The 18,369-nt window shown below is 42.9% G+C and overlaps 1 protein-coding gene across 2 annotated transcripts in view; it reads left to right on the forward strand.

Annotated features, from left to right (window-relative positions):
- Nucleotides 1-2,328: 2,328 nt before the first annotated feature.
- N4BP3 (NEDD4 binding protein 3) overlaps nt 2,329-18,369 on the forward strand; it is a 63,039-nt gene continuing 46,998 nt past the window's right edge. Inside the window, exon 1 of one of the 2 annotated variants that reach the window (XM_088465423.1) lies at nt 2,329-2,510. The gene's annotated coding sequence lies outside the window, so the exon portion shown is untranslated. Of the gene's footprint in view, nt 2,511-2,573; nt 2,608-18,369 lie in introns of those variants that run through there. The other variant, XM_088465425.1, reaches the window with a different exon arrangement.

Genomic DNA, 18,369 nt, shown 5'->3' on the forward strand with positions numbered 1-18,369 from the left:
ACAAAAGTTTTAAAATAGCTTTTTTTTTATTTTCCTTTTTATGTGTTTACAGTGAGGAACTCACATTGGGAGTAATATTTTTCACCAAAGCGCCCAAGAGCGGAGGGTGGTTAGAAAAAACAGGTGTGTCGCAACCATTTTTTAGGCATGTCAGAACCTGCAACTGCGTATTTGTACACAGTATAAATGGCCTCTTAAGGCTCCCATACACGGTGAGATACAAAGTTGGTAAGATCAGTTGTACGATTTCCCTTGAAATTCTTCCCTTGAAATTCTTCATAAGATGTGGTCAAATGGTGTACGATTGATCAGTAAGATCATAGAATAAGATGCATAGAAGTGTATCACATCATACATGATCAGTTGAGATCTCTCTGCAAAACCATCTGATCTGCGATCCAACTAGACGACGGCAGGGAAGCGCATCGGGGTCGCAGAAGACTGAAAATACAACTATTTGCAAACAATTCGTCTGACCAACCTGTAGAAAATGCCAAAATCGCGTTAAAAATCGTCCCGTGTATGGCCAGCATTACTTCCAATGGCCATTCTGAGTAGGATGTAGTCAGCGTCCCGGCGTGCAGGATGACGATGGTCTATATACCGGCGCCGAAATTCAGACAGGTTGGGATCCCGTCACCAGTATCCCGACCATCGGCATCCCGAAGGTAAGTATCAGGGTTCTAGGGGGAGGTTAGTGTTAGGCACTAGGGGCAGGGTTAGGGTTAGACACTGGGGAGTGAGGGGGAGGTTAGGGTTAGGAGTTAGGCACTAGGGGGAGAGTTAGACACTGGGGAGGGAGAGCTAGGATTAGGGTGCGGGCAGTGGGAGGTTAGGTTTAGGCACTAGAGGGGAAGTTTAGGCACCAGGGAGGGGGTATTAGGTTTAGGGTGCAGGGAGGTTAGGCTTAGGCACTAGGGGGGGAGGTTTGGGTAGGGGTTAGGAAAACACTTACCGTTCGTTCCTATGGGTGTCAGGATTCTGGCTGTCGGGATGCTGCTGTCGGTATTCTGACCAGCGGCATCCCAACAGATGGGATTTCATACTCAACCCTTCTGAGTAGCCATAGGGTTACAGAATACCAATAATCGAATGACATGTGACGGATGCTGCATCTTTGTATGTAATGGTTACTATCTGTGTGGCAGTTGCATGTTGTCTGTGGGTGCTATGGTTTCCTCCAACAGTCCAAAATTTGGAGGGTAATTGCAGGGCTCAACAAATTCGGTCACCAGAGCCACTAAGAAAGAAACATGGATACTGGTCTTACAGGGGTAATTTTGCATATTTGTTAATAAATTTATACTGAATCAGGTTTAAGTAACTTATTGACATAATCTGATAAAAATAAAATCAACAATTTTAGAAAACATATTAGCCAGTAAAGTGGCTAAATTGCCGGCTCCTAAGCAGAGAGGTATGTCTACTCATTCTTGCCCACTCTCTTGGAACTTCCGGAAGACTCTAGAATTTTGGGAAGAGTCCCCCACTGGTCCCCTAAAACTATGCAACTTACCCACAACCCGCGGGATGTAAAATCGGGAATCACCCCAAAATGCCACAGGGGGCGGAACCATGAGGACTTGATTCACAGCTTCCCACCCTTATCACAGCCCCATGCACCTTCCTTCCCATGGACCTCCCAGAAAGGGACTTACTGAAATCAGAGGTATGCCATTACTGTGCTATGCGGACTAGCAGTGAATGGGTGCAATGCGCACCTGCCGTTTCAGTAGTAATCAATTCTCTATGATGCGGATGGACACCGTGGCTCCTGTTCTGTTCTGCTAATTACAAAACGTCAGGAGATATGAAACTCCCCTGGGGCAGTGAAGAATGTGAATAAGAAAAAATAAAAGTATTTCTATGTGATGCTTAATATCTTACAACCATTTTTTTATAACATGTATGTAATAAAATGTATTTATATAGTGCCAGGTACTCTGTTGTACTTGACAAATATAAATTAAGGTTAATAATAATGTGCACAAGAGAAAAACACAATTTATTTTTTTTCTAAATATATAATTTAGTTAATATATAATAGTTTAGTTTCAATTTCATTTTCATTCAACAAGCGATTAGTGTATAGAGGACATAAGAATAAACGTAGTAAAGATGGAAGTCTGTAAACTGTCATATTAAACAGTATCACAAAATACTTTGTGATCTCTGGTCACACATGGCCCGTCTGGGGGCACAGACACAGATTTGTCATACACTTGCTGTATGTGTGCAATCCAGCCCAGATTTTAGTTGAGGCTCCAGCTGGGATTAGTGAGTGTAAAGTCACTGGGGCAGATCTGTGTGAGTAATGAGAGTCCAGGCCACAGCTTGTCTGTATCTGGGAAACAGGATTGATCATTGCTGTCCCTGGTTTCTGTGGTATTCTGAATGAGCTGCGAGAGGAGTGTTCAAATTTCAGAGAGGGAAGTGTGCAAGCCCCGTGTGTCACCCAGCGTTGCTGCAGCCACATCTCTCTACAGGACTGTACTGGTAGCAGGAATATGGTAAGCTCTCTACACACTGCTCCAGGAGATCGCTGGTGGGAATTATCTACTGCTCTGAGGAGATGTGTCATTATGGCTTGTGTGTATACGGCAGGTGGTAAGGGTCTTCCAGTGCTCCCTTGCGCTTTTCTATCGCTGGTGACCTGATCAGCTGGGATTTATATACAGGGGAGTTGAGAGCTGATATCTGAGAGTGGTGAATAGACAAGAAGGCTTCTATAGAGCAGCACCCGGGCGCTGCACCGTCTGTGTGCTAGGTTTCCCTGCTGGACACTAGGGAAGGAGTATATTGTTCTTCTGTGTGCTAGGTTTCCCTGCTGGACACTAGGGAGGGAGACACATGTTACACTATATTGTTCTTCCTTGTGGTATCTCAGGTTTATGATGACTATTATCATTATTAGCTTGTTTTCCTGGTTACAGTAAGTAGAGGAGGCTTAATAAAAATCCTCGCGTGGGATTTGTAGAGGGCTGTGATGGAAGTTGCCTGGGATATCTGTTACTTATTGCATGGCTGCACACAAGCCCCTCACCCTCACAGTGCCCCTCTATTCACTCTGTTGAGCAGGTCGCCCACCAGGGTCGCTGACTCCCTTTTGGAAACTATATGACTTAACATTTTTACAACAGTAAGTTAATTACATTAGGGCTGCCAAGGATGCTGTTAATATGGAATGTTGGCAATGTGTGTACTCTGACACATACGTATATGCACGCCTAAAAAGAGCCGTATTTGTATGTAATTATAATCGGGGAAGGAGATCACAGCCCTGATTTTTCCATTTGGTTCTATGTGGTTGCCTAGTTCATGATAGCCGCCATGTCCTGCTTACCACAGCTCTGAGAACGTATGGGGTTCCCTACAGTGGGGGTCAGCATTACTTTATTAGTGACCTTTCCAGGGACATTCTCAAGTTTTAAGGACTTGTCTGTGGAAATGTTTCCTGTGTCTTAGTATTAGCAATTTTTTTTTTTAAAAGTATAAAATGTTAAATGCAATTTTGCCATATATTTTTTTCTAAGCCTTTAAAAGTAAATATTTACTATAGAGTACTAGTTAAACTTGATTAAAAAAACAAAAAAACAATCAATTTCAGTAATATGACATGATGGAAATGTAGTTCTCCAAGGACCGCCATCATTGCATTATGTTGGATGTGCCTGGAAGCATCAGCTCAGCAGTCTCTGGTCCTGGAAGTTGTGTATTATCAACATCCCTGACACAACACTGCTGCTAATTGCACAAAGTATTTGTGTAAATAGAGGGCATTTGGAGGTAAATATCTATATACACACAGACCAGTAGACAATCATTGACCAGCATACAGGTAGATATTGTACATTACAGCATAATTTCATCAGCAGCTGTATAGTTTCTAGGAAAGAGGCTTAAGTCACAAGTTTTATTCTGCAATTCGGTGCGTCTGAGAGCAGTATGTTCCCTATTGATTCAACATCTCATTTTACCAGCCACAATACAATGTACAAGCAAAGCATTAGGTGAAAGTTGTGCTATAATTTTAAAAATGATAGCTATAACGTGGTTTCTATGGGTTATAGCATATTGTGCCCTGCTTAGACTGGTTTAACCTTGTAAATGTGATTGTTATACATATTTTTAAATACGAATGTAAAATGTTGTGCATCAACTCGCCTGTAGCAAGCAGTACTAGCATTGCTATAATTAGAATCACTAGTCCAAGTACATGTTGGATTCTGTACATGGTGTGATTATAGCCAGTGAGCTAAACAAGGATGAGCTGGAGTTACTGCAGGCACACCTATACAATGAGATGGGATTATTGCAAATTAATATTTGTTACATGAGTTCCTTTAACTGCAGCATGCTACACATCCTTCAGATGGGTAGGGATATAAAATGCCCCCTTATGCAAGAATGTGTATTGTTTGACAAACTTATGTGTGTATTTTTATAAGCCCTCAAAAAAAGCAAACACCATCAATTGTGTATTTATAGTTGAGAAGTTTTTCTTTTGTATTGAAATGTATGTTTGTAAATACTGGCATAGGATGCAGACCCATCTGTACTGTGTGTATACTGCCATTGTATAAGACTTGTGTATTCATGACCTGGGGACAAGCTTCATTAGCTAAAGAGTACCAATAGCCACCTCCTGAGATCTTGTCTTTCTTACACAATAGTTTATTTTTACAGTTTTTTACTTATCGTTACTTTCACATACAAAACACTCATTACTGTTTTGTGGCATATATACGTATTGCATCTGTGCATTGACTATATGCACCTCAAATATACCTATCTATACATTGTCAGTTTATTACAACCCATCTGTGGATCAAAGTTATTCTGTGCATGCAGCTTTCTTGGAATTGCCTGCTTTGTACAGATGGAGATGTTCTCAGTTAATTGAATTCTACAGAAATGTATACAGCTGGCATTTGTGCTCATACATAAGAACACAAAACTCTTTTTCTTTATTTAATAGGTTGGGTACACACGTAAAGATTTTCTGTCCAACTAGTTGATTAGTTGGAATGAAAATCTGGTAAGGTATGAACGCAAATGACAATCAGCAATTTGCTCCCAAACGCCGGAAAATGGACAAAAACTGTTGTTTGAACAATTCGTTTAGATCAAACATTTAACAAACTTGTCTGAACGACCATTTTCATCTGTTTTCTGGCATTTAGGAGCAAATTGCTGATTGTCAGTTACTCCCATACGTTACCTGATTTTCATTCCAACCAATTAACTAGTTGGATGGTTGGACAGAAAATCTTTAGGCATGTACCAAGTCATTTTTGTTATGTGCACAACTTCAGCACTAGACAGTTGAGTTCTGTTCACATTGGGGATGTTTCTGGTGCATCTATGTGAGGTGAGCAAAATTTTAAAAGCTGTTGCGTGGAAGATTCATCTCATTCTGCATTTGGTCTGTTTCTCCGAAAATGTTCTACTTATGCAAAGTAACCCTTTCTCCCTCACACCCACCCAATTGGCCACTATCAAAGCTCTATTGCTGGCAAATATAGGTTATATTTCACCAGTCATAAGGTTTTTTTTATTGCATTGTCCTATATGTCAGAGGAGTTACCCACCGAAGTTAAGTTTACTCCACTGGAGCTGACACATGGGGGGGCTATGTAGCCTATCAAGAATTTTTTTCCCCCATAAAATTATGTAGAATTAGCACTGCAGACCGCAGTCCCCTTTATTTTCAATCTGACCCCTATGTACCAAACTTTAGATGATGTAAACTGCTTTAAGCCTATGGAGGCTTATGAGCAGAAAAGAGATCTTCCGATCTCTGTCCCACAGCCTCTGGTCAGCGGCGGAAACTGACACTGTGCACATTCGCAGTGTCAACTTCCCCCAGAGAAGTCTTTCTCAAACGTGAAAGTCTTCCACAAAATGCTGGGGATGTAACTCGCAGGGACAATGGTTGCCACAACCACTGTCCCTGCAAATTCACCTGTAGTGGGAATATTTTCATTAAAAATGAAGATATCGGCTGCGAAACGGATCCTTTAATAATCGCAGCAGTTCCACAATTAATAATACATAGGACCCTTGGGCCTTCAGTTCCATTTTGCAAGCTGTGTTGCTCACATGCACAGAATTTTTCATCCATGAAAGCGATAAGTTACTAATATCCCTCCAGGATATTTTTCTTAACTGCAAGTGATAACAAATATCTTTATTGCTGCAATAAGTGGTAATAAAAATTATTAATTGTTGTTGCAATAGGACAAATATCAATAAATAGGTCCCATTTGGGCAGATTCAAATAGCTGCAACAGCCACTGGAATGGCTTCTGACGGCTTTGTGGGATGTGTCGCTGTAAAGGTGCGTATCCACTAGCAGAGAGTGTAACGACCGTACGATTACAACATTGTAATCGTACAGTCGTTCCTCTTCCCCTGCAGTGCCTATACTGAACGATATGTCGTTCAGTGTAGGCATCCTCATCCCTGAACGTGGTCAATCTGTCGTTATCGGCAGATTGACCAGCATGTTCAGGCGATGATTGATGTTAAAAATTACCAGTGGGAGCACGCATTGCTGGTCGTTTTTGACATTTTCATGCCCAATTCGTGAGCGATTAATGAATGATAACGTTATCGTTCAATCACTCATTTTAATCGGCTAGTGGATACCCGCCTTAACCGATTTCTGGTTGCAGCCTATGGAGGTGTGAGTAGAATCTTGAGCCACATACACACTAGATGATTTTTATGAACCATATGGGCGATAACGATATCGTTCAGTGTGTATGCAGTGAAAGGCCAATGTGCGCTCCCGCGGGTCGTTAACCATGTCTTTTGTCGTTAGTACATGCAGGTCAATCTGACGATATCGTCAAGAACTGCCTGTTCAGAGATGTGGCCGGATGACTTCACTGAAAGATATATCTTTCATTGTGTACACCCAATATTGTTTGTCCTACACTACAGAAAGTTCAAGAGAAATCTTTCACCAATATCGTTCATACAGCACATCGTCTAGTACAGAGGTTCTCAAACTTGGTCCTCAGGACCCCACACAGGTCACTTTTGGCAGGTCACCGAGCAGGTGCACAGGTGTATTCATTACTCACTGACACATTTTAAAAGATTCACAGATGGAGCTAATTATTTCACCTGTGATTCTGTGAGGAGACCTGGAAAACATTCACTGTTTGGGTTCCTGAGGACTGAGTTTGAGAACCTGTGGTCTAGTGTGTAGGAGCCTTAACTTAATTAAATCTGCCCCATAGGGGGCAATGTTTAATCCGGCTACAGGATTTCTTCTTGCGGGTTCCGGACTATAGATAGTCAGTAAAAAGGTTGACACTGTCTAGATAGACACCATGTGTGTCAACTGGGACAAAAGGTCGACACGCTAAAGATCAACATGTACAAATGGTGAACAGGGTCAAAATGTTGACCAAAAAAATGGTCGACACAAACATGGTTAGCATATGATTTTTTTTAAATGGTGTCAATAGGTTCTATATAGCGTTTTTGCTGAAGTGGTGAAGAATAGCATTTAGCTTCTTCTTTTTTTTTTTTTTGCTGAAAATAATTATTTCCAGCAAATTTGGGGTATTTGAAAATGGGTAGCATATTTAAAAGTTCCTAAAGTGGGGTTTTAAAAATCGTGAAAAATCCACCTGCCGCAAACACCTGCAATAAAAAAAACCACCTGGGCCATACTTGGGGACGCCCCGGAGTCTATTTCGCTAGTTTTTAACTTTGTCCCCCAACTTTGGTTTTTTCGCCCCCAAAATTAGTCATTTTTTGGGGTGTTAAGTCTTAAGATTTTTTTTTATGCAGTTTACCTTTGGGGGACTGTCTTAAGTCTGCATGGGGGTTCCCACAAAGTTGTACCCCTAAATCCCAAATCTGCGTTTTTTTCTGCCTGCTATTCATAGGTGAAACTTTTTTGCCTATTACATTGCATTGACTTTCCGCCTAGGCGGGAAGTCTTTCAAATTGAATACGGCGATACTTTTCCGCCTGGCGAAATGACGCCAACGGCGAAACTTTTCCGCCGATCTCGGCTTTTCGCTCCAAATTGAATACGGGCCTTAGTCGGGCTTAGCAGCACGCTGAATTGAGTAGCTTCAGGAGCTCATTCCCAGCGCTATTCAATTTGCATTGAATTGAATCTAACCCATAGTGTTGTAGTGTGCAACATTTATAAAGTGCATCAAGAAAAAAAAAAGTGTGAATAGAAATATTAAATAATGTCATGTTTCTACTCTCTCCAGTGCAGTTGCCTTAGCTGCACATGTGACCTCAGCACAACCTGAATGTAACACTCATTTATGAAAGAAAAACATTGCTGAAAAATGTTTCCTTTTAGAGTTTCATCAGTTGTCATTCAACTATGTGCTTTTTTTTTTTTTTTTTTGCTCTGATTGCTGAAAGCCACAGTTTACATTGTCACCTGGAAATCTGTCAGGTTTGTGCATATTGTGTTGTGCATTTTTGGCAAGATCTGACCTTGTGTAAGCCACTAATTCCAACATCACATTTAATCTTCCCACAGATCTGCTAGTATATGGAACCAGATGCTTGGCTTATTTGTCACTATTAAAACCCTGGCCTACTTTTTTGTCTTGGCTGAGCTCCTAAACGCACTTGCCATGCTTTCTGAACACCATGTGTATCCATCCCCTATTTTTTAAGACCATTATTCAGAACTAGAGAGCATATGCAGTAATAACCCAAGACAGATTACATACCAGTCAAACTGCAAAGGATTTATCTCTCAAAAAGACAAACTAATGGTATTTTAAAAACATATAGGTTACAAGTGCAGGTAACAAATGTCTGCAGAGTACCATCAAGCAAATATTAGACTATATTCGGTTCTTGTGTATAATATTAGGCGGGTTAACTTTCCCATAGTTTGCAGTAGTAGCGAGGGTGTCACCCTTAGGTGTAGCTCATTGCAAGTCCAGCCTGACTTGTCTGGAAATGTTGTAATCCCTTGATATTTATAGACCCAGCTGGATTATTAAAGTCCCAACCCTCTGCTTCCTAGGTCACTGCAGGAATAGTTTCTGTTGGAGATCAACCAGTTTTGCCTGCAGGTGGATTTGTTTTCTAGGTCTCTGGGTTTTCATTGTTTACATTAGGCAAGAAACACATTTCTGTGCTGTTTATCTGCTGTAATCCGCTCTGATTCCCAGAAGTCAGTGACAGAAAGCTTTTTTTTGCTGAAATGATTGAACTATTCACTGCTGTTTCCTTTCATGTAAGAATACATTTCTCTGACATCACCTACCTCTTCCTGAGAGTATTGTAAATCTTATGACTTGTTCTCTATACCAGAGAGAGGACATGGAGATCACTATAGTAATTTAATGCAAGTATGGAGTAGCAGGAGTCACTTCAGTTCTGTGTGATCATTTAAATAAGTTTAAGCAAAAATAGGCCCTTCCACTTCAAAGATGAACTAACCTAGAATAAAATTGTTTTAGTTTGTTGTACGAGATGGTGAACTCTGCAGGCTGTACACAGAACTCACTGCATGCTGACATATTTCTAGCAATATCTCTTCTGCATATTGTATTATAATCAGGGCTGGCTCCAGGGGGAGCCACGCTCTGTGCAGGACACTTGCGCGTGACCGAAAATGGGGGCGTAGTCTATTGACCATAGGCCACGTCCCTCAATTATGTTATTTGGGGGCGGGCCCTTATGGCACGCCTCCTGTTAACGTCAGGCTGGGGGCGAGCCCAGCACTACGTCAGTAGCTGGCCTGCCCCCAGCTCTCTGCCGGCACTGAAAGGATGGCATGCGCGTGGCATCCATTCCTCTTCTCTGGGGCCGGCACAGTTGTGGAGGTGCCCATCCTTCGGACCGCCCACGAGATACTTCGTCCCGCGGGTGGAACAGCGGGGCAGTGCCAGAAAAACGGGACTGTCCCGCTGATATCGGGAATGGCTGGGAGGGGTGCACCCTCTAAGGGGTGGCACCCCTGTTCGACCGCACTGGTCGAACATGCCTCGAGCCGGCCCTGATTTATAATGAATGAGCTGCATGGTATAATAAAATATACTTTGTATAGATTTTTTTTGGTAAAAATATATAAACAATAGCAGGCACTGGTTGAGTACAGAATGGTAACAATGACCATGGGACAAATACAACCAGAATTCTGGTCATAATATAGGTAGATGGTTTGAGGCCTCTGCAGGCCAAAGGGAGATGTAATAATCCTCAAAGACATCAACGTATAGTTAATCTGGGTACACACTGGAGCGATGTCGGGCCAATATGCTGTTTCGTAATGACGTATCGCCTACTTCACTCAGGGCCTGATTCAGAGCCGAACGCTCTGACCAGAGCGCTCGCTCTGAATCAGTGCCCTCCTCCATGAAAATGGAGCGGCCTCCTGGCCGCTCGCATAGCTGTGGGTGACCACCCACAGCATATGCGAGCGTCCATGATGATGGTCGCGATGGTCTTGACCATCGGGCTTGCGACGGAGACCCTGCGGTAGGGTCTCGCTGCCGCAAGCCCTGGAGTGATTTTGGCTCTATCAGAGGCAAAATCACTCCCACTGACATCACTAGTGATGTCAGTGTGGCCGGACCCAGACGGTAGGCGTTCCCATGGGAACGCCTCCGTCTGGCAGGCACGCCCATCAAAGAGGCCCATCAACATCGACAGCACGCCCCCTTTGGTGCGAGACCCGGAGCGATGGAGAGCCCGTCGCTCGCCGGGTCTCACACATGCGCACGGCGGAGCTCCCTCCGTCGTGTGCATGCGCAGTGGGGGAACATTGACCCGCTTGCGAGCGTCCTGCACTAGCGAGCGGGTCTGAATGACCCCCTCAGTGTGTACCGGGGATTGTGCACCTCCGCGATCGCCAGCGACGGTCGCCAAGTTTAATGTGTTGCACATCCAATCCTAACGAATTTGCTAGTGACCAATCCACTGTTAATGAATGGCGTAACCATGATCATTCCGTTGTTAATTATAGTCGTCCAGTGTGGATGCACAATCACTGTTCACAGGCCTTTATTCCGATGTCGCAACAAATGCCCATCGGAAAGAATACCCGTCACTCAGCCCTACAGTCCAGTGCAAATATAAATGCAAATGAATTGACAGTGGGTATGAGAGTCCAATGGATGAGGCACTCAGGAAATTGATTTAGTGTAATCATACCATAGGTTCTAAAAAAATTTTTTTTTATCTCTTTATTTATAATAGTTGATACAAAATACAGCATAATGATCCATCACATATTGTGTGTAAATAGTTACAAACAAAATATGATTTCCAAAAATATAGTTTGTACATCACTGTTAAAATACAACTATTAGTTTTTAATTTTTAGGTTCTAAATTTGAATGAATGTGTGGGTTTTATTATCTAAATAAGCAGAATTGTTTCCCATAGAACCAAAATGCCATATTTTGCTGTGCACTTGCTGTATGGAATGAGGGTTCAGTACTGACTGGCTATTAGTCATCTAGCTGCGGTTAATATCTGAATGGAAAGTTTGTCAGACAATTTATTGAGGCCTTTAATTGGGAGGCCAGAGAAAAGACCAGGATTATTAGTAATGGGTGGCAATGTCATGTTTTCTACCTTCTAACTGCTTAAACGACATTCCATTACAGTGTTGATGGAAATAATGTGTCCATATATAAATCCTTTATTATTTACACATGTAATTATGCTACCCTAAAATCCTATAGGAAAGTGTAAATCATGGCTAGCTAAAAAAAAACTCAGAAAGGTTATGCAACTTCACAGCATTGAGGTCTTTGGTTCGATTCCCACCACGGCCCAAACCTTAGTGTTTATGGGCCTGATTCAGAGCCGGACGCTCTGACCAGAGCGCTCGCTCTGAATCAGGGCCCTCCTACCTAAACTTGGAGCGGCCTCTTGAACGCTCGCATAGCTGTGGGTTACCACCCACAGCTTATGCAAGCGTCCATGATGATGGTCGCGATGGTCAAGACCATCGCAACCATCGGGCTTGCGACGAGACCCTGCGGTAGGGTCTCGGTGACCGCAAGCCCTGGAGTGATTTTGGCTTTATCAGAGCCAAAATCACTCCCACTGACATCACTAGTGATGTCGGCAAACTAACTACATCTCGTCCATTCAACCATATAGTGGTACCAGTACTATATTGTTACCAGTATGCACTAGTGATGTCAGTGGGGCCGGACCCAGACAGTAGGCGTTCCCATGGGAATGCCTCCATCTGGCAGCCACGCCCCCGGCATGCCCACCAAAGGGGGCGTGCTGTCAATCAACATCGACAGCACGCCCCCTTTGGTGCGAGACTGAGCTCCCTCCGTCGTGCGCATGTGCACTAGGGCACCATCGACCTGCTTGCGAGCGCTCAGCGCTTGCGAGCGGGTCTGAATCAGGCCCTATGTGTGAGAGCATGTGGTAGGGAATATAGATTGTAAGCTCCACTGGGGCAGGGACTGATGTGAATGACCAAATATTCTCTGTAAAGCACTACGGAATAGGTGCATACTATTTAACTAACTGGTAATAAATGATAATTTATTATTATTATGTAGCAGCACTTATTATGCAGCACTATACAGAGACAATGTGTCATACCTATTAGTATGTTTTTGGACTGTGATAAGAAACCCAAGCAGATATGGAGAACATACAAACTCCACACAAATAGGACCCTGTCAGAAATCAAACACTTAATGCCTCAGTCCTGTGAGTCAGAAATATAATTTACTAATACATACATACTTTTTGAAATTTTTTATTTTTTTTTTAAATCCAGACTAGTCATATATTTTGTCCCTTGGTCATGATTTGTTTATTTTCATGTTTCTGTCATGATGGGTTTAGTTGCTCACACTAAATATATTTGTACAGGTCAGATGATTTCAGCTATTTCATTATTTCTTATTATAATACATGGTGTTATGAATCCATACCATAATTTGCCCCAATGATAACTAAATACTAAGGGCTCCATATATCAATGAGTTTTAACTGTTTTTAAGACTTGTTACATATGTTAATCCTGTTTCTGGCATTTATCAATCATAACTGCGCTGGTTTACTGCTGCCTTCCAGCAGTACTATTTTTTGTTTTCTTACCCCTTAATGTATTGCATACTGGATTTATCAACGAGTGGTATTTGAAACTTACTGGCCGTTGGCTTATTTTGTTTTCTCTATGGTGCAGCTGATGTTATCCTACGATGAGGAGCGCTATGGTCCCGGCTGCATGACCCGGCATCTGGGTCTTTACCCAGAATGCAACTCTGTAGCTGCGTCTCCTGGCAACAGGCTATAGTCTGGTCCAGTGGCGGCTCCAGGGGTGGGGCTGCACCACAGTTCAAAATTCAAATAGGGGAGCCACACCAACTACCAGTAAGTCCCAGCTGGCGATGTTTAGCAACAATTGGAAGGACAGTTGGTGTGGCTCCCCTATTTGAATTTTGAACTGCGCTGCAGCCCCGACCCACAGGTCGGGTCTGAAGCCCGGCATACCCTCTAATACACAGCGCATGTGCCAGAACACAAGACATTCTGCGCATGTGCAAGTTAAAGCACTGACAAACACTGCGGCTAGCGCCATTTACACTAACGCTCGCTGGTGAGCAGTTCATTAAATCCCAGCAACAAATAAAAAAAAAAAAAAAAGGAAACTGAAACTGTAATGTAGCACACAAAGTAAGCTTGTTGATAAGTGGAGCCCTAAATGTTTTTATTTGGTTGTCACAAAACTACCACTAGTATTAGGGTTCCAGTCAGCATGTCCTACTGGACAGTAGGTCGACATTCACCAATATCTACATGGACAAAATGTCGACATTGACGTTAGCTTGATTTTCTCAAATGTCGACATGTTTATATCGTTGACATTTAGCATGTTGACACCAGAATGTCAACAGTACATTTTTTGTGTTATTGTATGGTTAGGCTAAAATAAGCAAAACATTTTTTTTAAAAAACCTGTCAACATTCTGGTGGCAACATTATGAACATGTTGTCATTTCTGAAAGTTTACTTCTAACCTGTTGCTCTAACGCCCATGTCGACATTCAGGTTGTCGACATTCAGAACATGTCTACATTCTGAATATCAACTTCTACTATAAGGGATAGTGCAGCCCCTGCTGTAAACTATAATCGAGCTCTTTATGAGCTGATAGAACTCTTTATGGACTTACCTTTCCTTATAATTCGCAGCATGTTGCCTTTTATTGAAGTAGAGTCTTAAAAGCAAAATGAGACCTTTTCCTTCCATCTGTGACAGAGAGAGGCTGACAATCGATATCTTTATGCTGGCCACTCAAGAACATCACCTGCACCCACAACACCACCATGTACCAAACAAGTCACTGCTCAGTGTCTCCCACTGGTCTACATTGGAGTGGAGAGTGCTGTCTAGCATAGCGATTAGCATGTCAGACTCTCAGACAAATGATGGAGGAGTGAGAGTTGAGATTTGTTTTACATTGTGCTGCCCTGGTGACAGGGTATCATTATACTGGCAGGTGTATTGAATCTTTCTGTAATATTACTGCAAAGCAAAATGAGCAAAAATTATTCCTTTCACATTTACAGCAAACTATTATAAATATTCTTGAGTTTATTTAATGTTACAAAACTGGTTTCTATTATTTTGACACTTTTTGTGATGGAAACATTGATCTTTTTGTTTTTTCGTTGTGTTTTGGAAATTCCAGGAAGCAAGAGAAACGAGATAAGAGTTCATATGAATTGCTTGCTGTCATGTGGAAATTCTGGAATGTTAGAGGCACCAGGAAGTAAAAGAAGTCAAAGCTATTAAATGTACTGACATTTAGGCCCGAATTCAATTAGCCGCATTAACCGTTAACGCAGCCTGTCGTGGGGTTTTTGCTATTAAATGAAAAAGCCATGTTAACTCACCCCGGTTCCACCTAACCCCGGCGCTGCAGGGATTTTGTTACCAGCGGGCGCCTGGCTCCCTCCCCGCAGCGCCAGTGGCGGCTGGAGGGTAGCTGCTAGATCCTAGTTGGAGAAAGGACCTCTCTGATGTTGCAACCACGTGACCGCTTTGGCAGCGCCGGAATGCTCCAGTGTTATGGGCACAGAGGGGGAATATATTTTTGTAGCGAGCCACCATGCCCGAAGCACAGCGAGCCCGCGAGGGGATACTTTTGGCCCCCCATTCGGATCCTTGCCCCTCCCCCTTTGGTCGCAGGTCACGTGGGTGTGACGTCAGAAGTCCATTGCAGCACCCAATTCTAGACACCTAACCGAGGCTGGAGCTCACTCATGAACTCCGGCTTCCGGGTCCCGGAAGGCAGCATGATGTCTCTCCTATAGCTCAGACTGGGGGACCAGACGGCAGCAGATGCGGGAGCGGGGCTTAAGGTAAGTATTCGGGTTTTTTTGGGGTTTTTTTGTTGTTGTGTAAGCAGCTTCATAATGGGGGGCATTACTCAGGAGGCACTACTGCTGGGGGCATTACTCAGGGGGCACTACTGCTGGGGGCATTACTCAGGGGACACTACTACTGCAGGCATTACTAAAGAAGGGTATTACTATTGGGGGCACTACATGGGGCATTACTACTAGGGGCACTATTACAGGGGGATTACTAATGGGGAATTGCATAGGGGACTCTGCATAAGAGGCACTACCACTGTGGACACTACCACTGTTGAGGGCACTGCATAAGGGGCACCACTGCTGAGGGCACTGCATAAGGGGCACTGCATAAGGGGCACTACAACTACTGAGGGCTCTGCATAAGGGGCACTACCACTGTGGGCACTGCATAAGGGGCACCACTACAGAGGGCACTGCAAAAGGGGCACTACCACTACTGGGGGCACTGCATAAGGGACACCACTACCACAGCAATTCCCAGTCTGTAGAAGGACATTAAAAAAAAAATCTTATTAGTGTCCTCCGAATTGCCATTGTACCCACTGTTCACTTAACCACAGATATGTGAAGCTGGACAGGGCACACTAAAGATTACATGACTGTGACAGCCCACTCTGTAGGTGTGTTGCCTCCAACAGTGCAAACCTCAACAGCAGCAGCATCTAAAAAATGCCAGCTCATTCAGAGGCAGGCTACTCTGTATCACCGGTTTCACTAAGAGGCATACCGCTGAGGACCTTTTAGAGAAACTCATGGAAATCATTGCAAAATGGCTTACCCCACTTGGACTCTCCTCGGGATTTGCGATTTCTGACAATGCCACTAATATTGTGCGAGCATTACATCTGGGCGAATTCTAACACATCCCTTGTTTTGCTCACACAATTAATTAGGTGGTGCAAAATTGTATAAAAAATGATGGGCGTGCAGGAGATTCTTTCGGTGGCCCGAGAAATTTCGGGACATTTTCGACATTCAGCAACTGCATGTCGAAGATTGCAGCACCACCAAGTACTGTTGAATTTGCCCTGCCATCAGCTGAAGCAAGAGGTTGTAACTAGGTGGAATTCTACCCTCTATATGTTTCAGCGGATGGAGGAGCAGCAGAAAGCCATCCAAGGCTACACAACGGCCTATGACATAGGGAGAGGAGCGGGAATGCGATCAGCGTAGGAGGTTATTTCCCCAAAATATCGAAAATATGATGTTCATCAAAATGAATTGCAAATTCCACGAGGAAGACCTTTTACCAGCAATTAAGTAAAAGAAAAAAATACAGAGACGCCTGTAATGGTGGATTCCAGCGGGGACAAATTAATATTGTGTGAAGAAGAGAATGTACACACTGATGATAATGACGATTATGACATCTGATCTTACCTATGTTGTAAAGCCAGTTTGTGTATGTAGAGTTCATTTCCACCAATGTCCACTGTGCATTGTCAGCTTGTTATGTGGGGGCCCAAACAAACCAATCATTTCAGCCACAAGTGTCAGTCCATATCACTGAAGTGATTGGTTTGTTAGACTGTGAATGTCCTGTTTCATATGTACAACATAGGGGTCGGTGGTGCCAGTTCCATCTTGCACTTCTTTTCTTTGCATTGTGCTGTTTAAGGCATTGCTGCCTGACATTTATAATTTTATAGTTTGTTAAACCGCCATCCTGTCTGCCACTGCAGCACCATTTTCTTTCCTAGATGTGCCATGTTGGTAATCGAACTGCCACAGCCGCTGAAGTCTTCGACGTGGTGGTTGAATGCTGAAAATGTCCATAAATTTTTATGGCCACATAAAGCATTTCCCGCATAGCCTTTTCATTTAAAAAAAAAAAAAAATGCGGAACCACCAAAGAGCTCAACTGGGGCATGGACTGATGTGAATGAGTCAAATTTCTTTGTAAATTACCCCCCTCCTTGCTCCCTCATCAATTTGCTTTGGAATCCAAAACTTAAATGAAATTACTATGATTCAACCCTTTTCCTGCCTTCAGCCACATACTCCAACTCCCTCAGGCCTCAGTCTTGATTAATAAAAAACATTTGTTTCCTGATGTGCCATGTTGGAACTGCCACATGCTAGCGTCGCTTAGCTTAGTCAGTCAGCTAGCTCAATGCAACCTTTTTGCCTAAACTGGATGAAATCAATATTGTGAGCTTTGAGGTGGTCAAAAATAACTGGAAATAAATGTTCTTGAGGTTAATAATACTGTAGGAACAAAAACAGGGCCAAATTATGTGATTTCAGCTGTTTTTATTTTTTTTTTATTTTTAGACAGAAAAACAGAACCAAAACACGTAAGGGCGGTTTTGGCAAAACCAAATCCAGATTCAAAACACAAAGGAGATACAGATGCAAAACCAAAACACGGGGGTCGGCGCACATCCCTACTTCCTAGTCTCATTGTGACTTAAATGCATTTTCGGCAAAAAAAGACGCCCGGCTTTAGCAGAGTTTTACAGGACACTGCATACCGAGAGGGGCTTTTTACCGCAACTGCAGGCATACTGTAGTCTGCAGCAAAGATGTATAAGGACACATTTGTAGGTCTACCGTAATAATCGGATGTGCATAGAGGCAAAATAAATCCAAACATCTCAATGATTAAATTGTGCCCTTTAAGTGATTGGGTATTTCTATCTTAATAAGGTGTTTTTGTCCTGAACAATAAGCCTGATTTAGTCACTGGTTTATTTGCTGTTCTCCAGTAAGTAATATTTGCAGCTATGTAAATTAGTAGACATTGTGATGAGGAAATGTGAATAGAACAAGCTTACGGTCTTGTGAAGCATTTGTCCCCCAGCCAGACTTTATTCAGTGCACAGATACATTGCCAGTCCTTTCTTAAGAAGTGTTGTGGTTTCAGACCCGGCACATGACAGCAATGGTTGTACTCACAATGGATGAAACCTGACCTGCCAAGATTTTATTTTGCCGAAAGCAATAATGGAACAGTTTCTGCTTACAGTTAAGTGGCTGAGCGCTTTTCTGCCAA

The sequence above is a fragment of the Taudactylus pleione genome, unplaced genomic scaffold, assembly GCF_031769625.1.
Source record: "Taudactylus pleione unplaced genomic scaffold, aTauple2 ptg001990l, whole genome shotgun sequence".
NCBI classification, from domain to species: Eukaryota; Metazoa; Chordata; class Amphibia; order Anura; family Myobatrachidae; genus Taudactylus; species Taudactylus pleione.